Source organism: Triturus cristatus, chromosome 7 (genome assembly GCF_964204655.1).
Source record: "Triturus cristatus chromosome 7, aTriCri1.1, whole genome shotgun sequence".
NCBI classification, from domain to species: domain Eukaryota; kingdom Metazoa; phylum Chordata; class Amphibia; order Caudata; family Salamandridae; genus Triturus; species Triturus cristatus.
The window spans coordinates 670,215,881-670,240,437 of NC_140590.1; positions in this window are offsets into that span (position 1 = coordinate 670,215,881).

The following is a 24,557-nucleotide window of genomic DNA, read 5'->3' on the forward strand; positions in this document are numbered from 1 at the left end:
GGCTTTAGATGAAGGTGGTGCCTGCCTACTCATCCTTATTGACCTATCTGCGGCATTCGACACAGTAAATCATCCAGCGCTTCTGGAGACCTTGTCGAAGCGCTCCGGCATCAATGGCACAGTACTAAAATGGTTCACCTCCTTCCTTCAACACCGCTCGCAACAAATTAAAATCAACTCCTGTCTCCCGAAGGCCAACAAAAGTCACACTTGGGGTCCCACAAGGCACGATCCTCTCCCCGGGCCTCTTCAATCTTTTCATGGAGCCCCTCACAATCATCTTGAAAAAAGCTGGAGTGAATTGCCACCTTTACGCTGATGACACCCAAATCTATTTCAAAATCAAGTCTCCCAGCGACATCCAACACCTCAATGCCACTGTAACCGAGATCCAAACTTGGTTCAACGCTAACCACTTAAAGCTCAACCCAGATAAAACAGAACTAATCCTATTCTCGCCAAAAAGCAACCATCGTCCCATCCAAGAGTGGCTCAAGAATCTGGTCGCCCTAAACTGCCACATCGTCCTATCCGACTCAGTTAAGTCACTAGGCATCACCCTTGACAAGAACTTATCTATGGAGGCCCACATCAAAAACTCTGCAAAAAGTGCTCTTTTCTCTCTAAAACACCTCAAGAAATTGAAACCGTTTCTTCCCCATGATGACTTCAAGACAGTTGTCCAATCCCTAGTTCTCTCTAAATTTGACTACGGGAACGCCATCCTAACAGGGACTCCAAAAGCTCACCTAGCCCCTCTAAGGGCAGTGTTGAACATGTCCGCTCGACTCGTATCTGGAGTAAAAAGATTTGAACACATCACTCCAGCTCTCAACTCCCTCAACTGGCTCCCTCAACTGGCTTCCCATGGAAGGGAGGTGTATGGTGTATTTACAAACTGGCCTGCATCATACACAAAACCCTTCACTCTCCAGCCCCTAGCTACCTGAACAACAAACTGGTAAGGGCAGGTCAATCCAGAACGCTGAGAAGCTCCAACTCACTCCTCCTTATTCCTCCGAAACTGAAAACCACACAATACCGATCGTTCTCTGGCAACACTCCCAGGATGTGGAACGCTCTCCCTAGAGTCCTCAGATGCAACCCCTCCTTCTCCTGTTTCAAAAGTGACCTGAAAATCCATCTCCTTAACAAATACTTTCAAGACCAACGTCAACTAACCTAGACTTCAATTTCCGAGTTTACTCCTCTCTCTTGACATTCAAGGATAGTTGGTGACCGGACTGTGTTAACCACCTTATCTTCCATGCTGTATTTTTTTATCCCTGGTTTGCTTCCTTACTGCCTGCCTACTATGTAATGCAATTTCCGTCTGTTTTTTCTTTACAGTATGTATGTAAAGCGCTCTGATCCCTACGGGTCAAGCTAGCGCTATATAAAACTTTAAAAATAAAATAAAAAATAAAATAAATAACAAATAAAACATGGTGTTCCGTCAATGGCGGTAATACCTGATGTCCTGAAACAGATTCAAAATGTATACGGGGCAGAGCCTGCTCTGAATTTAGGTATGAAGTTACTTAAAAATTTCGACCAGGTGTCAGCAATAATATTATCTAATATTAAAGGAGACGCAGCATCAGTGGCGATTTGCCAGAAACTAAGGGAATTTGATGTAACAGAACAACCTCAAGAACTAGCCAGAATAATTGAAAAATCTATCAGGAATTAGGCAGAGACAGTCTGGGAGGGAAACCAGTAAAACCACAACTGTCTGAAAGTCCTGATAAAGTCTTTCCTAAAAACACTCCTACCTCTTCTAAAAAGAAGTGGGAAAATAGCAAACAGAATTCCAAAAAAAAGCGTTCTCATTCCCGAGGCAGGTCTCCTCCACAGAAGGAGCTCTCTGAAAGGAGGTACAACCTCAGGAATAGGGATAATTTGAGAATACCTGACAGATATCAAGATAAAGATACACGTCCCTCTCGTACCTTTCAGATATTGTCACAGACATCCGAAAGAAGAGGATGGTCAGAAAACAAGGAAGAATGCGTGAAGTCCAAAGACGATCAACATGTTCAGAAAAATAAAGTAAAACCTCAATTCTCCAAGAAAAAGGTAGCAGGTCTGAAGATCAGACATGCCAAAAATACTAAGAACCCAACTCAAGAACGGAGAATGGGCCCAGCCATGCTGGACAGTGCAGCAGAAGTTACAATAGCTCGCCAGAATCTGAAGGGACTTCTGGAGACAGTGGACTTGAATGAAGACATACAAGTTGAGACTGTAGACACGAGGGTTAGTTCTCCACATAGGTTATATGAAATAACACTCCGGATGGAGGGAGACATATCAAAAAAAGTGAAAGCACTCTTCTGGGAGCATCTTTCAAAGGGTTATGATATACTTCTAGCAGAACAGGTCTGGCCACCAGAGTTAGTCAGGGAGTGCCCACATGGCGAGGACATCATTATGCCTGCCTTCTCCAACCATGTTCCAGTTCATTTAAAATAAACATTAGCCAGGAAATGGGCAGCAGCCCAAGCCCCAGCACTGTATAAAAATCATATAGGATGGGATGAGGACTCACAACACCATAAAATCCAGTTAAAAAATCAACCGACTGCACAAAGGCAGTACCCAGTTAAGCAAGAAGCTAAAAAACAGGTCAGGGAGATTTTAGATCAACTTGAATATCAGGGGGTGATTGAAACAGGCACCTCATCAATGAACAATCCTTTGTTTCCTGTCTCCAAACCAGACAATACATATTGACTAGTTTTGGATTACAGACACTTAAATTCTTGTTGCAAAACATTTGCAGTGCAAAATGCACATGGTACAGCATTAATGAATAACATTGTGCGTAAAAAATATAAAACCACATTAGACATTTCAAATGGTTTCTTTTGTGAAAATATTGCACCAGGAAGGAGATATTTGACCGCTTTCTCAATAATGGGGACTCAGCGTCAATTTTGTCGACTGCCCCAGGGATTCAAAAACAGCCCGGGGTTATTCTCAGCAAGGGTAACAGAGTTACTACAAACTTATGATGACGAGGCCTTGTCATATGTCGATGATATATATCTGACAGACGATGACCTAGATAGGCACTTGAACAGAGTGAGCACCATAATATTGGGCTTCACCTCAGAGGGTTACAAATTCAACTTTAAAACGTCAAGAATTGGCCACCTCAACGTCCTGTTCCTAGGATATGAACTATCAAGTTAAGGCAAAGGCCTGGCAGCCAACTTTTTAGAAAAGTGTGCTCCAACTGCCAAAAACGCTGAAAAACTTACAGTCGATTCTAGGTTTCCTGAATTTTGGAAGAGCTTACATTTTAAATTACGCAGAAAGGGTTAAACCTCTCTACGAATTAATCAAACCTGATTTTAAAATCACACATTGGACACAAAAACACACAGAAATTTTGCATTCACTCCAAACAGTCATGTTAGCAACGAAATACTTGCAAACACGCGTAAACGTACGCAATTTAGTGATCCGAATAATTCCGGGTCAATGCGGATTCACCTACTTAACTTTTAAGGAAGGTGAAAAAGTACCAATTGCATACAAATCCCACTTGTATACACAAGCAGAAATGAAATTCACTTCTCCAGAAAAAATTCTGACAGCAGTTCAAACCGCTGTAGCAAAAGAAAGAGCCATGCATAGGGCAAACACATTATGGTTGTGACTCTGAGTCCTGTACCAGCCCTAGAGGCAGTTGCAAAGGCTAGCATTCCAAATGCAAAAGCTTTACATCCGAGATGGATACAATGGGTTAATTCTCTTGGTGCAACTGATGTTGAATACGTTTTTGATCCATATTTAAAAACACAAGCATTCCTGCAAGATGAACATGAATGCCCTCTGCTTACTGAAATTCTCCCTCTTGACCAGTACGAATTTATAATTTATACTGACAGATCTGCACAACCCGCTACGGTGAGTAAACAAGCTTACAATGCAGCATGTGCTATCGTTAAAGGTCGCATGCGAGATGACAAATTCAGACCAATGGTCACAAAAACCCAATTTCTAGGAGATTGTACAGCTCAGCGCGCTGAACTACAAGCATTTAAGATGGCAGTTTAAAATACAGATCGCTAATTCCCCAGACTGATAGTGTGCGATTCTTTTTACTGTGTTCAATCTTACAATGAATATTTACAGAATTGGATTCAAAATGGTTTCAAAGATGCAAAAGGTGGCACAATCAAGCACAACTTGCTTTGGGAACAAGTAGTTCAGTTGCAAAACGGACTACAGAACACTCACGTGATACACATGCTGAGTCACCAACGTGATGGCGTTCACGTTGAAGGGAATTCATTGGCTGATGAAGCCGCGAAATGGGCTGTGCAAACGGCTTCCGTAGCTGCAATCACTCGTTCAAAAACGAAAATAGACAGCGAAATAATGCTGGCTGTCAATGCATCCAGCAAAGGCAGCGGTGCGGCATTACCTAAAAAGTTTCCACTCAAATACTCATAAATAATTGATGCGAATGGCAGTCCGTTTGCTCAAATCCCTGCAGTGGGGGATAGAGTAATTCCAAACATGGAACATAGACTAGGGCTAATCCTAGCAGCACATGAAGGGCTCACCTCTGCCCATGCAGGTGTTTCAGCCACAGTAGCATTATTAAAACAAAAGTACTGGTGGCCCGGCATTAGGAAACAGACTAGAAATTATATTTTGGACTGTGAGATATGCCAAAAGATGAAAGTCTCTACTGTGAAACGTCCTGCGCAGACTCCCCTGTTAATTTCAGATAAACCATTAGTTTATGTTTTCCTGGACCACTGCAGCCCCTTACAAAGGGATGGGAACTATAAATATATCATGGTCGCAGTGGATTTGTGCTCTAGGTTCCTATGGATGTGGCCTCAGCGCTCGGCTGACGCTCGAACTGTTATAAAAGATTTGCGAGTCTTTATCGGCACATACGCAATAGGCACACTACATTCTGACCAGGGTCCTGCGTTTAGCTCTAGGGCTTACAAAGAAGCCATGGCCTGTCTGGGTGTAGCATTGCGGTATTCTTCTCCATTCCATCCTGAGGAAAATTCTGTTCTGGAAAGAAAAAAACGGACATAAAGCAGTCTATAATAGCTAGGGTATTAGGTTCAGGTGATGAGTGGGTCAAACATTTATATGGGGTCCAGCGCACAATAAACAACTTGCCAAGAAGTTCTCTAGGGGGTGTCACTCCATATGAGGTCCTGTTTGGGACTAGAATGTTGGTTCCGGACTTAGATATGAAAGGCACAGTGGTGGAAAACAAACAATTTGATATCAAAGATCATTTGGCTGTTTTACAGGACTTAAATGAACTAAGAACTCAACAAAGCAACGTGGTCCTGAAGCCAACCACCACTGAGAAAAAATCCGGCTGTCCCAGCAAGGCCTGTCTGTATCCCAAAGCTTGAGGATCTAGTCAGAGAAAAGATTGCGGATAAGAAGGAATTTGGGCCTTCATACAGACAACCAGTACCTGTCCTAGCAATCCACGGATCAAGAACAGTACTTTTGCCGCCCCTTGCTGGTAAAAAGGAGAAAAGATTTGTGCCCATCGACCTATGTGGCCGATACTGAACAGTAGGCCAAGTGGACACCGCCAGTGTAGCAGACGCACTCCTCTAGCTACAATCCAAGAGGTTCAAACTGAGAGACTCATCACCTTTGAAGATTCAACAGTAAGAAATAGAGGACTAAGCAACAATGCTATGGACCTTGTAACTCTTGAGACCCAAATAACAGTTCGTCCAGATACACCTGTTTACAACGAAGTAACAAGTGATCAACTGGTTCCAGCAATCTCATCAAATACAGATGCAATTCCAACCATTGACAGAACTGCTTCTGGCTATTTCATGAACTTTGATACGTTTTCTGAGGATCCTAGCGAGCCTGAAACGACGCCAGTACAAAGAACTTTCAAAGAACAAGCAACAGACTTTTTTCATCTACTGGAAAAAATGCATCTGGTTTCACCATGGATTGAAGTATGGATTGTTTTGGGAATATTCTTCTTTCTACTTTGGTTAGCTCTGGTAATAACTCTGGGTGTGTTGATTAATGGAAGTTATATTCAAAGGGACACAGCAAGTAAAAGAGTGAACTTACTTCTCCAGCCACACAAATCATCCCATCGTGAAGCAAGAGACTTGTCAGCAGTGAACATCACAGCGATTCCTATACCTGATGGTATCGTTTGGGACAAAACCTAATATGACATTTTTGGCCTGTCTGAGCTTTTGAGGATTCCACATTTATTTAAAATTTCATTAAGTGACTTTATTACCTCCAGTACCTTTTTTGATGATTGGGACTTCGAAACTGTTAATAATATGATGTCTGATCTAGAGATGTCAACTGCATTCACTAATAATGAATATTTTCAAGGTTCATCAGACTATGAACAACTGTATTGTTATAACTACTCTGGTCATCATTTCTTGCATAAATCTACAACACCTAGAAATGTATTTATGTATAACCAATGGAAACATTGTCCTATGCCACCAAAGGGTAGCTCGAAAACATTTGCAATGAAATTTCCATATTTTTCAGGGTTTAATATTTCAAATGCAGAGACACTTTACTTTAAGAATGTCAACAAGACAGGAATGAAAAATATGTCAACGAATACCAAACAGATTTATTCTACAGCCTTTATTGCCCAACTGTCTAGACAGGGATATGACTTTTGGAAAGACAACATTGAGACGAAAACTGTCTGGGGTACTAAAGATTGGCAAGTACAGGGAATAGAAGCTTTGTTTAGAGCCTGTATCACCCCTGAGCAAATTATGGGGCATATTATCAAGACAGGTGATAAAATTATCGCCGACATAGTCAGGGAGTCGCCTTTATGGCCTTGACTGAATATCTCTTCTATACGAGTGGATACTCTAAGCAGAATGAAAGCCATTCTGTTACAAAAAACTGTGCCTTTGACCTCTGCCAAAGAAACCTATGATCTCCAAGTCGCAAGGACTTCTGCAGAGATACATACCCTTTTGTATACAAACTGCCCTGTGCATTTCTCAGAAATGTTAGGTCGCATCTTAAACATGTCTGATACGAGCGGTATTGTACATGTATTTAAGAACGTGTGTGCAGGACTGTTAGCACCTTTTCAAGCAATCCTCAGAATTTTTCCAAATTTCATGCACTCTGTGTTTTGCGGACTGCCGCTCCTTTTAGCACTTGTTGCAGGGATACTATTTTTGTTCCTATTGCTATGATATGGCAAGCCAAATCACCAGCGACACCCAGTTCACCATGGAAAGAACTCTATTGGAGATGAAGTGGCGTGAGCGCATCGTCCAAATTCTGGGTTTATCTCATCTACGAGAATTAACCACCACTTGGTTTCTGTCATTCAGACCAATTTGGCAAGATTGCATCTTACCTGTTCTACACTGCCTGCTATGTGGTGAAGAATGCGTGCTGGACATTTGTCTGGCACTCCCATCAGTCATGCCTACGGATATTGATACTCTGCTGGACCTGATAACGGCCCATGCTATGTGTTGTCCCCAGCGGCTACCAATCCTGATGGCGGCATTCATTGAGATCTCACACACATAACATGCTACTGCTGAGGTACGAGAGGAAACACCAGGCATGCAGGTAACATCCAATCCGGACATTGCTGATGCTTCCCATGCTGAAGGCGATAGTTCGCATCTATGTTCTGTTGAACTTCTACACAAGGTATTCCAACTCTCACCCACAACGGTAGACGACTTGTTGTCTACAGGATTAGAAAATGTTATGTTTTCACCATCCCCACACACTGACTTTTGATTCAAGCACACAGTGTTCCGGAGAGACTCTGAATTTGGCCATCATTCTTTTTCAAACATGATACTGACTTTGGAACTTTTTCTATGATTATATATTTTTTTCTTTCCCCATCCCAAAATTGTATTTTTCATTTTTTGGCACAGTGATCTGCTTATTGTAGAACTATTCATAGAGAACAGAATTCTTTGATAACACTTCCAGGGAGAGTATGCCACCTTGCCATGAATAACAATTTGACTTGTGTAACCTGATATGAAATGGTTTCGGCCCCTTTTTCTGTATTTACGAGCCATTTCATCACATGTATATATTTTGGTTCACTTATTTAGCATTCTAATGTGATCCTATGCTTAGAATGGAACATTACCTTTAATTTGTACAACACTTTATGCATAGCAATGGTTTTGCAATGTATTTTTAGGAAATATGTTTTAGATATGTTTTTAGCTTATTTTAGCAAACCCATGCGATACTCTGTTTTAAGATATGTTTAGAACATTTAGGATTTAGTAACGTCATTCATACGAAATTGGAGTGTGTGTTGTGTGCAGATTTAGATTCCGTATATAGGCTTCCCGATTTATGCCCTTATATAGGTACAATTCATATTGCGCTTATTTGGACATAGAAATCCGGCCCTTATTTAGACATTGTCCGCACAAACCAAGGAATGGCCACCTACATCCGTCCATCCACGTCACAACAAATTCTTGGAAAACCAGACCCTTAAGCCTTGAGGAATTTCCCTCAGCTTGAATATTGATTTCTCCAAGAACTCATTAAGAATGCATGAACATCTATTCCTTAGGGGTTCATTCATGATGTTCCTCTGCTCAACTTTTACATCAATACTGGCATTCCTAGACACCTTCAAGGTATAAATATACCAGCACTTGCTCTGGCAAATTGCGGTTCCCAGGGGACTCGATCCAACCCAGACTACGAGGTTCGCCACGGCAAGTTCGGAAGGAGATCGAGTTCCAGACTGATGCACTGACCTGACGCTGCCATCCTCCTCGCAGAGAATCCAGCTCCAGTGCTCTCTGACTTCCCTTGCGGGGGTTAGACTTTCGAGTCCAGAAAAGAGATTCCAACCTCTCTCATTCTAAGGTATGGAGCTGACTAGAACTTAGAGAAACTTTTGGCAACTCTTGGCTAAACTAATATATAGCTAGCTATACTTTAGAAATGGCACCTACTTCAAACCTCATTATGCACTTAGGTTAGGTACACTGGGGTAGAACAATTTAGAAGCATCAGATGAGTATCACATTTTAGCTTCTGTTATTTATGTATGTATTTTGATTAATATATGTCATAGCTACAAACCATGCTATTGCAGTATTATTTTATCTTACTGCTAACCTCGTACATATTGTACTTCACAGTCTGTCTTACGATTGTAGCGGTTCATATCTCTTGCATGAGAAATAAGACTGTTCAATAAACCCTTTTATTGAAACGCCCGTCTCTCTATTTCTGTGCAACTCTGTAGAAACGAAGCATGCACGATTGACTGAGTGAAACTGTTATCTATTGTTTCCACGATTCTGAGGCTGTTCCGATTCTAAAAGGAAACAAAGTTGTCAAGCTTATGCAGTTGTCAGAGACTAATCCCTTCTTGTATATTCGAGAAGTTTCTAGTGACCTCTGAGTTAGCTGGCACACACAAGAAATTAAGTTTTATATACTCGATAGAGACATATTGACCTTAGTCCTATGTCAAATCTATAGTGTATGTTATTCCAATGTGCAGAGCCTATCAGGGATATAGGAACTACATTACAATGTAATGCCTTAAAGATGGTGCACAAGGGCTTGAAAGCAATCCTCACAGGCAGCCAGTGCAGTTGGTTTAGTGCCATGGTAGCTGAATGAGATTTGGGGACACTGAAAATGAGACGAGCTGCAGCATTTTGTAAGGTCTGAAGTTTAGATACCATTTTTTGTTGTAGGCCAATATATAGTCCATTGCAGTAATCATCTTTGGATAAAATTAGTGCTGACATGATTTGTTTTTGGAGATTAGAAGGAATTTAGGGTCGAATTTTTCTCATGATCTTTAAAAGAAAGAAGACTAAGGAGGCTATTTGATTGATTTGGTTCTTGAAAGAGAGTTTTTTGTCAAAAATGACCCCTAGGTTTCTAACTTTTCCACTGGGGATGGGATAAGGCCTATATTTGGAGGCCACCAATCTGGGGACCAGAAACTAGTTTTGTTCCTGAGTAAAATTTAGGTCTTGTCTGCGTTTAATCTCATGAATTTACAAACACATATATTTTTAAATTAATCCAATATTTCACTCTTTTGTCTGTCAACATGCATCTCTGTAAATAGTTTCCTTTCACCCCATAATCAAACCATTCGCTACAAACTCCCATCCAAATGTCTGACACACTCATCCACTGGTCAGAACAACACATTCATTCGCCACCAAAGCCAAGAAACCTTAATTTACCACCTGCCCCCTTCTGCAATGAACCCATAGATCTCTTTTGCTCTGTTCTTATCTCTCTGTCTCTCACTCACACACACCCCGCCGCCTCCTCATCAATTGAACAGACCTACACATCCATTCAAGCCCAGACACAGAACATCTTTATAGTACAAAACTTTATATATGGGATACAGTACCTCCTGACTCCCTCTATAAGGATATATTACAAGTCACTGAGGAGTTCTATGACCATAGAGAGGAACAAGGCTTAAGACCGAGTTCCTTTATAAAGTCATAAAACTGAGGTGACTGCAATATCGATATAATGTACAGCAAGGAACATTTTATTCCTTATAATACTCGTTTTTTTAAACACATTTGTATTTTGCAAGATATGCATAACAATATTAAACAACGTACCCCCACTACCACCACCCTCCCTGAAGTTCAGTCCCCATTACATTTTGTATATAATACATATTTTTTTTACAAATGACATTTTTACCCATTTTCTTTCGCAGAATCATCACTCTTTTCTAAAACTTTAAGGGAATCTAATAAATGATCCCCTGTACAAACATTTTCAATTGATCTTCTTCATTTCCTCATATCACTATACGATACTTCACTCTCATAATCCACCCAACGAACCAACTCCAGTTTCCTTTTTGCTATGCTAGGGCCCTTGGGCACCTTCCAGTTCATAGTTATTTCAGGTCTTGCAAGTACCAAAGCTAAATCAATAAATCCTGCAGTATTGTTACACTTTGTAGGTCTAGGAAATACCCGCAGTGGACAGACGATAGGAGTACATTCAATGTATCTCTTTGTTGCCTCATTTATACAGAATATTACTTCCCGCCAGTATTCCACTAATAATGCGCATGGACATACATACACTTATGATACATAGTCACAACATCACCCTTCCCACCGTGGTGAATTGCTCTTTATAAGAAAGGGATAGTATGTTTGCAGACATGAAGAATAGAAGTGGAATCTAGTGCGAAAGAAACACATCAAGAACAGTAATATGTTGCAAAAAGATAACAGTTTAGTGTAAGTCCGTTTAAAATATGTCTAAGCCTCAGAAAGTGTAGACAAATGCTGAAATGCTCAATTTTTCCAATGAACACCTTAGTGTGAAAAGAATAAACATATTTACATACACATCTCCTTTATGCTCAGCACTGTTTGTTTTCCTTACTTAAACTACAGCTGTAGGATGTTCCATGATCTACCTTTCACCCTGGCTGCTGGCTTTGGCAGTAGGCACTATGATGTCCAAACTCAACTGTAAAGAGTTATTATAGCTGAACAGCTACTTCAGTTCTTCATTATAGGTGACTAAAGTTGGCTGTAATACGGAAATTAGAGACAGACTTTTATACCGGGACTGTAGGCTTCCATGTATTATTTGCAGGTAAATTCAAGAATAACTGACTATTCTTGTCTTGGAGAAGGCAAGCTGGAAAACATTGTTTTCAATCATAAAATCATTTGTCTATAATTTGTGTTATAGTTGTTATAGCTTCCCTCTCCATATAACGAAGTGCTATTTATTGCAGTCTACCAACACAACCACAGTCCACAACGAAGACTATCCTGTCATTGTTCATTGTCCAGTAATCGACCCTGGGGACTGAGGTCCATCATTCTCAGCTCTGCTGGGCTGCAGGAAGGCCAGCGCGCCTGCCTGCCAGGGCATGAAAAAGACATCAAAACACAGTAAGACATCAGCATATAAGCAAGCAATGGGACCCAAACAGAGGAAATCACCCACAAAGATCCAAATCAAGCGTGCAGTGATGCACTGTAAATTGCACCTTACAAAGGAAGCCATATGATTGCTTTCAAAGCAGGTTTCGGGAATCCACTCCCAATCAATGTTGAGTTGAAACCCACAGTTCATTTTAAAGCACATAGTGCTAGATTCCCTTTTACAAAATAGTTCTACATGTACAGAGGGAGAGGAGTTGGTCTAACGGCTAGGGCGGAATTGTGGTCGAGCCTCGGCAATGACGCTGAACATCCTGTGATCTTGGGCAAATCATTTAATCTCCCGTGCCTCACAAAAATGTATGTGTCCTAATGTAATGCAACTGGTGCTATGTAAAGCGCTCTGATACCCAATTCGGGTCAAGTTCGCGCTATATAAAACTCTGCCAAAAAAAAAAAATAATAATAAATAATGCTTTGAATTGAGTGTTACTTTTACCACATGACCTGGTGGGCAAATTAAATAAATCCACATCTATTTTAAATAGAGTGCAATAAGGAGATGTGAAACTTTAAGGGAGACCCTCGTGTTTAAAACTCAGTCTCCGCTGGGTACCTAGAGGTGGAGATGGCGACATGGTTGGTTGAACATCCTCAAGTGTGAGAGGGAATGACAGGGTAAGGAGGAAGTTTTGGTAGCGTGTTGAAGGAAATGTGAGCTGCTGAAAAAATTCATGGCGCGTTTCCTTAATTACAAGCCACGCTAGTGTTTCCTTCCTCACAACATATACAAGGATGTTTTGGTTGAGTTATTTGTAACAAAGTGCCTCCTACTGAACTTTTACAAAGATAAATAGTCCTTAGTGCCGCTGCGCTTTTGCCATCTTTTATACAAGTAGCAAGACTAATCACAACACGTGTCTGAACTGAACTCTGGGCAGAGAATTTCTTTTCAAAGATTTATCAATGACCACTTCCATAATTCCAACACTAACGACAGTAAGGAAAATGATGTTTTGCCACCAGTGACAACTAGGGAAACACTGGCCAACCTTAGTAAAATAAAAAAAAATCGAAAATGAATTAAAAGCTACATTTACCAGCATTTCAGTAATTCTGATACCTACTCCTGGAATTAGTCTCAATCTGTGCTAAGACTCAGAAAACAGCTTTCCTCCTTGTAAGATCGCCCAGCCTCAGAAGGGGTTGAGGGAGTGGTTGTCTAGGTTGCTAAAGAAATACACCCATCAGTCAGAGGTCAGGTGGGAGAGGTTTCCCCAAGCCTATATGGTTTATTGGAGTAAAAAGATGGTAGAAAAAAAAAACTCTTTGGAGTCAGTCATACGAACAGAAAGAAAGTAAATGCAACAGTCTCTGGGCTGTCTGTATTCAGGGACAGGGCTTCCTAGGAAAAGTCTCTGGGGTTCCAGGCGAGGGAGGGACCTTCACGCCTGTGATTCCTTTCTCCTGGTGCTCTCCTTGAGTTGTAGGGGTTCTCCAGCCGTCCCAGAAAAAGGGGAAAAGAATAGAGCAAAACAGGGTCAGCTTTCTGCTTTATCTCTCTGGGTACTAACCGACAGTAGCGGCTCCTCGAAGGAGGGCTGTGGGGCAGTGGGGGCAGGGGAGGGGCAGGGGGCGGGTAGTAAACTACAGAATTGGGCTGAATGGAGTTGAGTAAAGAAATAAATAAATAAGACAAATTATATTGCGCACGCTGCAAGGCCAAAATCAGCGATGCAGCGCGCAATGTAATTCGTTTTATTTATTTCTTTATTCAACTCCATCTGTCCCCATTCTGGTTTTTACTACCCCCCACCCTGACCCTTCCCCGCCCCACTACCCCGCAGCACTCCCTCGAAGAACCGCTACTGCTAACCGCCACCAACATGCCACAGGTGACACCACGTGTGAGGGGAAAAGGAGTGAGGTATTGTGCACTTTGGTTACCCGTGCTCTCCCCAGTCACTCTGTGCCTCCCCTGTCCCTCCTTTTAAAGTATTGAATCCAAGGCACTTGCCTGGAGCTACAGTCCTCCGGGACCGTAGCGAGGGGTATCACGGCATCCTCTGTTTCTTTCTCCTCGCCTCTCGCTCGCGTCTCTCTCCATTCTTCCGTCCCTCCCTTTTCCACTCCTGGGACTGCCTTTTCTCTTTCCAGAGGCTCCGCATCTGACATCACTGATGCGTGTAGTTCACCGACCTCTTCCGGTGGTTGGAAAACGTTGGATAGTGGGAACTCTGTATTACACTGCCTTTCCTCTCGGGATGGACGATCGGGCCATTCACTTATAGGAAAGCGGGAGAGGTAGTCAACGTTCCCCTGTAATCAACCTGGGATGTGCAGGGTCTGAAACGAAAAAGGCTGTAGGGCTAAGAAACAGCGTAATACTTTGGGATTGGTGTCCTTTTGTGTGGATAACCAGGTCTGGGGAGCATGATCTGTTAAAAGGAAAAAAGAACGCCCCAGTAGACAGTATTGTAGTGACTCCATGGCCCATTTAACTCCCAAGCATTCCTTTTCCATCGTGGCATAATGGGTTTCTCTTGGGAACAATTTCCTACTCAGGAACAAGACGGGGCGTAGTAGTCCCTGAGAATCAGGTTGTGACAACACTGCCCCCAATCCTCTGTCCGAGGTGTCTGTCTGTAACACGAAAGACTTCTTGAAGTCTGGACAGATAAGGACAGGAGCATGACAAATCAGGTGTTTCAGGGATCTAAAGCTTTATTACTGATCTGCCCCCTACTCTATTTTACTGTGCGTGTTCCCTTGCCTGAGTTAGTTTGCGAGCGGACTGGCTACTTCAGAAAACTGGGGAATGATTCTCCGGTAGTACCTGACTTAACCCAAGGAATGCCCCTATCTCTTTTCTGTTGGTAGGCTGAGGAATGTTCTGGATGGCCTCTAGTTTGTTGTGTTGTGGCCTAATTTCTCCTCTACTTATGGTGTATCCCAGGTATTCTATTTTATGTGTGCCATGGGTGGTGTTCTTTGGGTTTAATGTTAGACCTGCCTGAGTCAGTGTGTTGAAAACCTTCTGTAGGTGGTCTAAGTGGGTCTCCCAATCTGGACTGTAGACTACTACATCGTCTAGATACACAACGGCGTACGGTTGGTGTGCTTTAATAATAACATCTATTAATCTCAGAAAGTTGCGGGTGCTCCGTGAAGTCCAAAGGGCATCACCTTGAACTGATACAGACCAGACGGCGTAGAGAAAGCTGTTTTCTCTTTTGCTGCACGGGTCAGTGGGATCTGCCAATACCCCTTTGTTAAATCAATGGTAGACATAACCCGGGCCTCTCCTAGCCTTTCCACTGACTCGTCCACTCAGGGCATGGGGTAGTTGTCAAATTTGGACTGTGTGTTTAACTGGCAAAAGTCAATACAAAAACGGATACTCCCATCTGGTTTGGGTACCAAGACAATGGGAGAGCGCCAAGCACTCTGGGAGGGTTCAATAATATTTGCTTTGAGCATGTCCTCTATTTCTTGTTCTACAGCCCTCCGTCTTGCTTCTGGTATTCTATAGGGTTTGTGGTTCACGATCTGTCCTTTTTGTGTGATGATGTCGTGGGTGACTAGGGAGGTACGTCCTGGTTTGCAGGAACTTAGTCTTGGAAACTCGTTCAATAATTGTTGTACCCGTTGTTTTTGGTTAAGAGAGAGTTCTGGTCCCGTTAGGGGTAGTTCCCTTTCTTTCTCTTGCTGAAGCCCTACAGGGATTTCTAGCGGTTTTGTGAGAGTTACCTGTTGTATTGCAACGGGAGAAACTTCTGGGAGGTCGGTTGTGTCCTCCCACCTTTTTAGGAGGTTGATGTGATACGTTTGTCCGGTTTTCCCGGTGTGGGGAATGGCTACCCTGTAAGTGACTGGTGTTACCTTCTGAGTTATCACATAGGGACCCTGCCATGTGGCCAACAGTTCCTTTTCGGACGAGGGAAGAAGGATCAATACCTTATCTCCTATTTCTAAGCTCCTCAATTTACTATTGCGGTCATACCCTTCTTTCTGACGAGTCTGGGCCCTGTCCATATTCAAGTGAACGGTGTCCCACAGAGTGGCCAGAGTATCCTTCAAGGTCTGCATGTATCCTAAGAGGGGTTTGGTCTCGTCTTCCTCTTCTGTACATTGTTCTGCGGCCATTTCTAGTAGGGAGCGAGGTTTCCTATCAAACAGGAGCTCAAAGGGGCTAAACCCAGTCGACTTCTGTTCATGTGACCTAATTGCAAACAGTACAAGGGGCAGTTTGCGGTCCCAGTCCTTCTCCGAATCACTAATCAATTTCCGGAGTATGGTTTTTAATGTTCAGTTTTATCTTTCGACTAACCCATCTGTCTCGGGGTGAAATACAGCTGTTCTGATGTGGTGTACGCCCAGGAGGTTTCATATCTCTTTCATGAGCTTGGCCCTGAAAGGAGTGCCTTGATCTGTTAGGATCTCTTGTGGAAAACCTACCCGGGAGAAAAAAGAAATCATGGCCTGGGCTACCAAAACCGTGGTCATGCTCTTGAGTGGGACGGCCTCTGGGTAGCGTGTTGCGTAGTCCACTAGGACAAGTATGTAATGATGTCCTCTAGCAGAGGGAATCAAGGGACCAACCAAATCCATACCCACTAGGTGAAAAGTGATGTCAATGAGTGGTAAGGGCTGCAGAGGTACCTTTCTATCAGTAGATGGGTTAACCAGTTGGCACTTAAGACAGGCAGTACAAAAGCGAGCGGTCTCTTAGTATACCCCTGGCCAATAAAAGCATTCCAATAGATATTTTAGGGTTAGTTCCTGTCCGTAATGTCCCCCTCCTACCTGACTGTGGGCTAAGTATAGAGCCTGATTTCTAAAGGCAACGGGGACCAATAGTTGTTCGTTCTTGTGTCCATTCTTTCCCACAGCCCTTACAAAAATATGGGCCTACCTTAGTCGGGTCTGGATCTTGTACTTGGCTCCATGCGTTCGCTAAGGTGCTGTCTTCCTTCTGGGCTGCTCGAGAACTCCTAGGGGGAACCCTTACATTGTCTGGGGAAGAGAACATACATGAGGAAATACGAAGATGGGAAATTGCATAGTTTTTCTTTTCTCTCCTTTTCTCACTTTTGGTTTTCTTTTCTCTCTTGGGGGTTTCTGTATTGACTCTTTGTGGAATGGGGCTTCTTGTAACCAGTCTTGGTCAAGGGAGGGCTTTGTCAGGTTTGCAAGATATTCATGAAAATAAGGAAGTTCAGTGCCCAAAAGGACCCCTTCTGGGAGTTGGGGAACCACCCCTACCCTTCTGACTTGAGGATAACCATCTATTTCCAATAGAAGTTCTGCCAAAGGATAAGCCTGGACATCCCCATGAACCCGGGAGACCAAGACAGTTTTACCTTCGCATAACTTCGTTAAGGGAATCAAGCCTTTTGAAACCACTGTATGGTGACACGCTGTGTCTAACAGTGCATCCATGGTTCAGCCATTGAGTCATCGTTTTCTTATAGTGTTCCCTAGCTTCCCCAGTAGTAAGTATCCTACCCCGGGATAGCCCTACATCCATGGGTTCTGCACTCTCGGTATGTAATGGACAGTTCCGGGATATATGACCCCATTCTGCACACCGGAAACATTGGGGCCCTACTTGTACCAGAGGGGTTTTTGGAAGGGGCTCAGCCAATGACCGGGTTGTGGGGGTTTTATGTCTATCTCCGCTTTTCATGTGACTTCTAGGAGGGGTTCTGGGAGGAAGGATGGGTTCCTTTCCTGTCATTGCTTTGAACTCCGGAGCGAGATGGTAAGCACAGGCTAACTCCACAGCGGTCTGGGATGTCAGGTTCGGGTGTTGCTTGACCCACGCTCGGGTGTTTAGTGGTAAGACTTCTAGGTATTGTTCTAAATAAACCATTTCTGTAATTTCCTCGACTATGGATTGGTGAGGTTGTAACCAGCGGTTCTCTAGGTCCCTGATCCTATAAAAGAGAGCCCTGGAATTGTCCTCGGTTACCCACTTCTCTTTACGGAAACGAGCTCTATAGTATTCGTGATCACAGCCTAGTCTCTCTAGCATGGATCTTTTGATGTCTGGGAAGGGTGTGACTCCGGCTGGATTGGCTGCCTTATAGGCTGCCTGCAGCTCTCCGGATAACAATGGGGCTATGTACTGACCCCACCTTTCGGGATGCCAAGTGGCGGTGGAGGCTACCATTTCAAAATTAGTAAAAAACATAGTCTGGGTCGTCACCCTCCTGAAACTTCTGTAAAACACTCCCGGGGACATTGGGGTGGACCCTAGAGCTGTAAATGGCGTCCATAAGGCGTGGGATGGCTTTGTCCTGCACTTGTTGGTTGGTGGTCAGGAGTATCGCCTTTTCTTTCAATGCTGTTTGAGAGGCCTTTCTGGGCGTTTTGGTTCTGTTGATCTAGGGCCAGCTGTAAGTGTCTTTGGCCCTCAGCCAGTTGGGCTATTATTGTGAGAAGTTGGCCTGATATATGATGTCACTAGTTCTAGTGTACACCTTGTGTCAGTCCAAACAACCCTTATGGTGATTGGTTGTAAAGTCAACCTTATAGACCAGCTATCCTAGTGGTAGCATGGACAAGAGCAGTCTTAGGCTAAACTCTGTATGACATGTGAAGCCAGCTGATATACCATTTGCAATCCCTTGAATACCAAATGAAAGTACACCACAACAGATATATTATAAAAATAGAATGTATTTATTCTAGTCAAAATACCCTCAGCACTCTTTTTGAGATTTGAGGTAAGTACAGCACAGTCTTATTTCAGCATATATAAGTCACACAGGTAAGTAATACAGTTAGGCCCTAGGGGCCACGCAAACCATATACTAAGTAAGTGGTATAAGAACCACTGTCACAAACACAGGTTAGGCCTAGGGAATCGCTGGGGCTACACTATCCTATCAGTTGCTAGGCAGTGGGAGGCCCACGGGATTCAGGTGCAGAGTGGGAACACTCATGCGTAATGCGTTAAAGTCGATAGAAATAGTAGTATTTAGAAATTAAGAGTTTTAGGACACTTCGGAAGGAACTAGGAGTTAGAGACTTGGAAACTAGACACTTGGATAGTCAATACCCTTGTGAGCACCAGAGTACTCAAGTTACCTAGCCCACGGGCTGCGGGTGCATAGGTGTGAACTTGCATCGGGTTTCGTCGTCGACTCCTATGGATGCCTGAAGAAAGTTGCTGACAGGCAGTCAGTGAAGAGTGTCCGGTGGATTCCAAGGATGGAATCAGGAAGGAGGATACCTGCAAGCAGTGGGGACAGAGTCTAGGTCACCAGCCAGGAGCCGGGAAGGAACCAGGCGATGTCGTGAAGATGCAGGTGAAGAGGTGAAGCTTGTCGCAGCAGCCACGGGTACCAGGAGGCGTTGAGGACAACCAGAACCAGGAGTCGAGCTGTCCCACAAGGGCTCTTGCTGTCGGCAGCGTCGATGACGAGCTGGGACACAACAAGCCTTGGCAAGCGCAACCCACGCAGAATGAAGGATTCGCTTCTGTTGCAGACCAGGAAGGTCTGAGGTGCTTCTCTTTTGCAGGGAAGCAAGGGCCAGTCTGGAGGAGCCAAACCAGTGGTGGAAAGTTCAAGGTTCGTCGTCACAAAGGCTACTGGCCAGCAGGCAAGCAACCGGACAGGCGCGTCGAGCAGGAGAATGCAGAAGGGCCCCACGCAGAACTCGTGGAGTGTGGAAGGCTGATCTTCGGTGCAGATGGTGCTCGGGGTTGGGGCTTCTCAATCCCCAGAGCACAACTTCGAGGATGCCTCAGAAGCTGCGCTGGAAGCAAGTCGACAATTTTCCCAGGTCCCACATCTCTCGTCACCTCCACGGATCTCAGCTTTGCTGTGGATGTGGATCAGGGTCAGAGAAGTCTGGAAGTCAAGGCGCTGGTCGGGCTCTGCAGTCGGTTCCTCGTAGAACATTGAGCAAATCAAACGGCAGGTGGTCACTCCTTGGCCACAAGGGAGATTCTTCAGTCTTCTTCCGTAGTCGAATGTCGAAGGTCCAGAGCTTCTGTTCAAGTTCAGTTTATCAGGATAATCCAAAGACCTAGGGACTCAGCTCCCACTCTTATACTAATCTGGGGGGCTGGGTTACCTGCTAGGTCCCTCCTATGGGTGGGACAAGGGAGGGGGGTGGTTACACACCCTTTCCTTTGTCCAGTTTCGCGCCAGGACTGGGGCTGGAGTGCCCCAGCACCGGTTTGAACTGGACTATGCATGGGACACCTTGTGTGCCCCAGGCAGTGTCTCGTTTCATTCATCCCTCCCTGCCCCAATACACTAAGGCCTGTCTAGGGTGGTGCTAGCACCTCCCAAGGCAGGAGGCCTATTGTCCAAGCCTCCCTCCCTAGAAGGTCTCCCAGCAGCAGGAGGTTAGACTCGTGTCTGTGGCAGCAGCGTCCATTTTGTGACGCTGGGGCTCTGGTTAACTTTAACCGGGTAGTAGGTCTTCAACATGTCTTCTCCCTCTAGAAGGGAGTAATACTATCCTCACCACCAGAAATGGCGTGGGGGTAGTATTTCAAAGTGTTAGACACCTTACACGACATGTTTTGATAAAGCCAAACCATAGTTACCATAACCACGAGGATTATAAGGCACTTTAAGAGTCTATGGTAGGCGATATCATAGAACAGCTATGAGGACATGGTTCCGAAAGCTGCAGACAGGCTCAGCTCATGCTAGAGCACCATCTCACATGTTATCAAGCACTCTGCCCTAAGGATTGTTAAGGCCTGCCATAGGAGTGACTGATAGGTTACCCATGTGTCTATATATAAGGTAGGTATAGGAATACTACACCTAAGCAAGGGGTGATTACACGACCTTGTCCCAACTGAGTGATCAGCCAGTTGTGTCATAATGGAAGGCCAGCCAGGGGTGGCATAATACATGCTGCAGCCCCTGGTAGGTCTAGGGTACACCTAAGCCCTGGGTACCTAAGGTACACTGTACAGGGTCCAAAAAGGTGATCCTTGCCAATTGGGTTATGCACCTAAAGTGCATAGTGAATTTAGAGAGAGAACAGCTGGGCTGTGGGTCTGATTAGCAGGCCCACAGCCACATCTAAGTCGAAAACCAGTGAAGCAAAAGCAAAAAGTGGGGGTGAACATAGAAAGCAGACCCTACTCTCCTACACAACCCCCCCAAACTTAGGGACATTAAACTAACCTTGACCAGTTGAGTCTTCATGTTCTAAGTGGAAATATCTGGAGAGTCCATCTGCATTGGCATGGTCAGTCCCAGGTCTATGTTCCACTGTGAAGTCCATCCCCTGTAGGGAAATGGACCACGTAAGAAGTTTGGGATTTTCACCCTTCATCTGATTTAGCCACAAGAGGGGCTTATGGTCTGTCTGAATCTTGAAGTGAGTGCCAAACAGGTATGGCCTCAGCTTCTTCAGGGCCCAAACCACAGCAAAGGCCTCCCTCTCAATAGCTGACCAACGTTTCTCTCTAGGGGTCAGCCTTCTACTAATAAAAGCAATGGGCTGGTCTTGAACATCTATATTCAGTTGTGAAAGAACAGCTCCCACACCCAACTCAGAAGCATCTGTCTGGACAATGAACTCTTTGGAGTAGTCTGGACTTTTCAGAATAGGTGCTGTGCACATGGCCTGCTTCAGGTCATCAAATGCTTTCTGACAGTTTACTGTCCACTGAACTTTCTTTGGCATCTTCTTAGAGGTCAAGTCATTAAGTGGTGTCTCAATGGACCCATAGTTCTTAACAAATTTTCTGTAGTACCCAGTCAGGCCCAAGAAAGCTCTGACCTGAGTCTGGGTAATTGGAGGAGTCCAGTTCTTTATGGTCTGGATCTTGCTCTCCAGTGGTTGAACCTGACCCCCACCTACTAGGTGGCCCAGGTACACAACCTTGCTCTGCCCTATCTGGCACTTAGTGGCCTTGATAGTGAGGCCTGCCTTTTGCAGGGCCTCTAAAACATTCCTCAGGTGGACCAGGTGATCCTCCCAGGTGGAGCTAAAGACAGCAATATCATCAAGATAAGCTGCACAGTAGTCATCCAGACCTGTAAGGACTTGATTCACCAACCTTTGGAAAGTGGCAGGTGCATTCTTCAAACCAAAGGGCATTACCACAAATTGATAATGTCCTCCTGGGGTTGAGAAAGCAGTTTTGGCCTTTGCATTCTCAGCTAGTCTGATTTGCCAGTAGCCTGCTGTCAGGTCAAATGTACTCAAAAACTTGGCAGCTGCCAAGCTGTCAATGAGTTCATCTGCCCTAGGTATTGGGTGGGCATCTGTCCTAGTGACAGCATTGAGACCTCTGTAATCCACGCAAAACCTCATCTCTCTCTTACCATCTTGGGTGTGAGGTTTTGGCACAAGAACTACAGGACTAGCCCAAGGGCTCTCTGAAGGTCCAATGACTCCCAGCTCCAACATCTTTTGTACCTCAATCTTTATGCAGTCCCTGACATGGTCAGGTTGCCTGTAGATTTTACTCTTCACAGGCAGACTGTCACCAGTGTCCACCTCATGGGTGCACCAGTTTGTCTGACTTGGGGTCAGAGAGAACATATGTCTGTAGGCCTGCAGAACTTGTCTTCAGTCCTGTTGCTGATGGTCAGTGAGGCTGTCAGAAAAGACCACACCATTAACTGAACCATCATCAGGGTTCTGAGTCAGCAGGTCTGGGAGAGGGTCACTGTCTTCCTCCTGCCCCTCATCTGTAGCCATGAGTAAGCCCATGTCTGCCCTGTCAACATATGCCTTTAACCTGTTGACATGAAGCACCCTGTGGGGGCTTCTGGGAGTCCCAAGGTCCACCAAGTAGGTGACTTCTCCCTTTTGTTCAACAATAGTGTGGGGTCCAGACCATTTGTCCTGGAGTGCTGCTGGGGCCACTGGCTCCAACACCCACACTTTCTGTCCTGGCTGGTACACAGTCAGCACAGCCTTTTGGTCATGCCAAGCTTTTTGGAGTTCTTGGCTTGCCTCAAGGTTTTTAGAAGCCTTCTTCATATACTCTGCCATCCTGGAGCGGAGGCCAAGTACATAATCCACTATGTCCAGTTTGGGTTGTCTGAGAGGTCTCTCCCATCCTTCCCTTACTAAACACAGGGGTCCCCTTACAGGATTCCCAAACAAAAGCTCAAAAGGGCTGTAGCCAACCCTCTTTTGTGGGACCTCTCCTTAAGCAAACAGAAGGCAGGGTAAAAGGATATCCCATCTTCGCCTAAGCTTGTCTGGTAAACCTTTAATAATCCCTTTTAGGGTCTTGTTTTATCTCTCCACAAGCCCATTGCACTGTGGGTGATAGGGTGTAGTGAATTTGTAGTTAACACCACACTCCTTCCACATTGCAGTCAAATATCCTGACATGAAGTTGGCACCTCTGTCATAAATAACCTCCTTTGGAAAGCCCACTCTGGAGAATACTCCAAGTAGGGCCCTTGCCACAACAGGAGCTGTTGTGGTCCTTAGGGGTATAGCTTCTGGATACCTGGTGGCATGGTCCACTATCACCAGTATGAATCTATGCCCAGATGCTGTTTGGGGGTCCATTGGTCCTACAATGTCTATCCTCACTCTCTCAAAGGGAACCCCCACCACAGGTAGTGGTATGAGGGGGGCCTTTGTGGTGCTACCTGATTTGCCACTGGCTTGGCAGGTGACACAGGAGCGACAAAACTCCTTGGTATCTTCTGACATGTGAGGTCAGTGAAAGTGAGCGACAAGTCTGTCCCAGGTCTTATTCTGGCCTAAGTGTCCTGCAAGGGGAATATCATGGGCCAAGGTAAGAAGGAAGCCTCTGAAACTCAATGGTATGACCAACCTCCTGGATGCACCAGGCTTGGGGTCTCTAGTCTCTGAGTACAGCAGCCCTTCATCCCAATACACTCTATGGGTACCTTGAGCATTCCCTGCAGCCTCAGCAGCAGCCTGGTTCAAGAGAAGGACAGTCGAATTGTGCCTGCCTCAGATCTGCCCTTGAAGGTCCCCCTGTCCCAAGAAACTCAACCTGGTCAGGTTCCAGCTCTTTTAGGACAGTTCCTTCAGGGCTCTCAGAATCATCCTCCTGTGAGGGCTGACTCTCTACCTGAGGCAGGGGGGAAGGCACAGCCTTAACCCTACTGCTCTTTCTCTTGGGTTGTGTCTGGTCCATTGTCCCAGGATCCAGCACTTGTTCAGTGTTGCACTTTTTGGTCTGTGACCTGGTCACAGCAAGGACATATGCATCGATTCCCAGCATTTCTGGATGGGTCCTATACTCCACTTCAGCCCACACTGAAGTTTCAAGGTCATTTCCCAACAGACATTATACAGGGAGATCTGAACTCACCACAACTTTCTTGAGGCCAGTTACCCCTCCCCAGGAGAAGTTAACAATTGCCACACTTTGGGAGGTAGTGGCATTGCTAGCGTTGGTCACTAGGTAGTTCTCACCTAGCATGATCTGTCCAGGGTCCACAAAGACAGGTGTCACCATTGTGACACTAGCACCTGTGTCCCTGTAGGCCTGAGCCATTCTTTGGTTGATCAAAGGAGTCTCTCTGTACTTGCCCAGGTTACTGGGACCCACAGTAGAGGACAAAGCTATGTCCCCATCACAGATCAGAACAGCCTGAGTGGGTATCCTGACTAGGCCAGAAT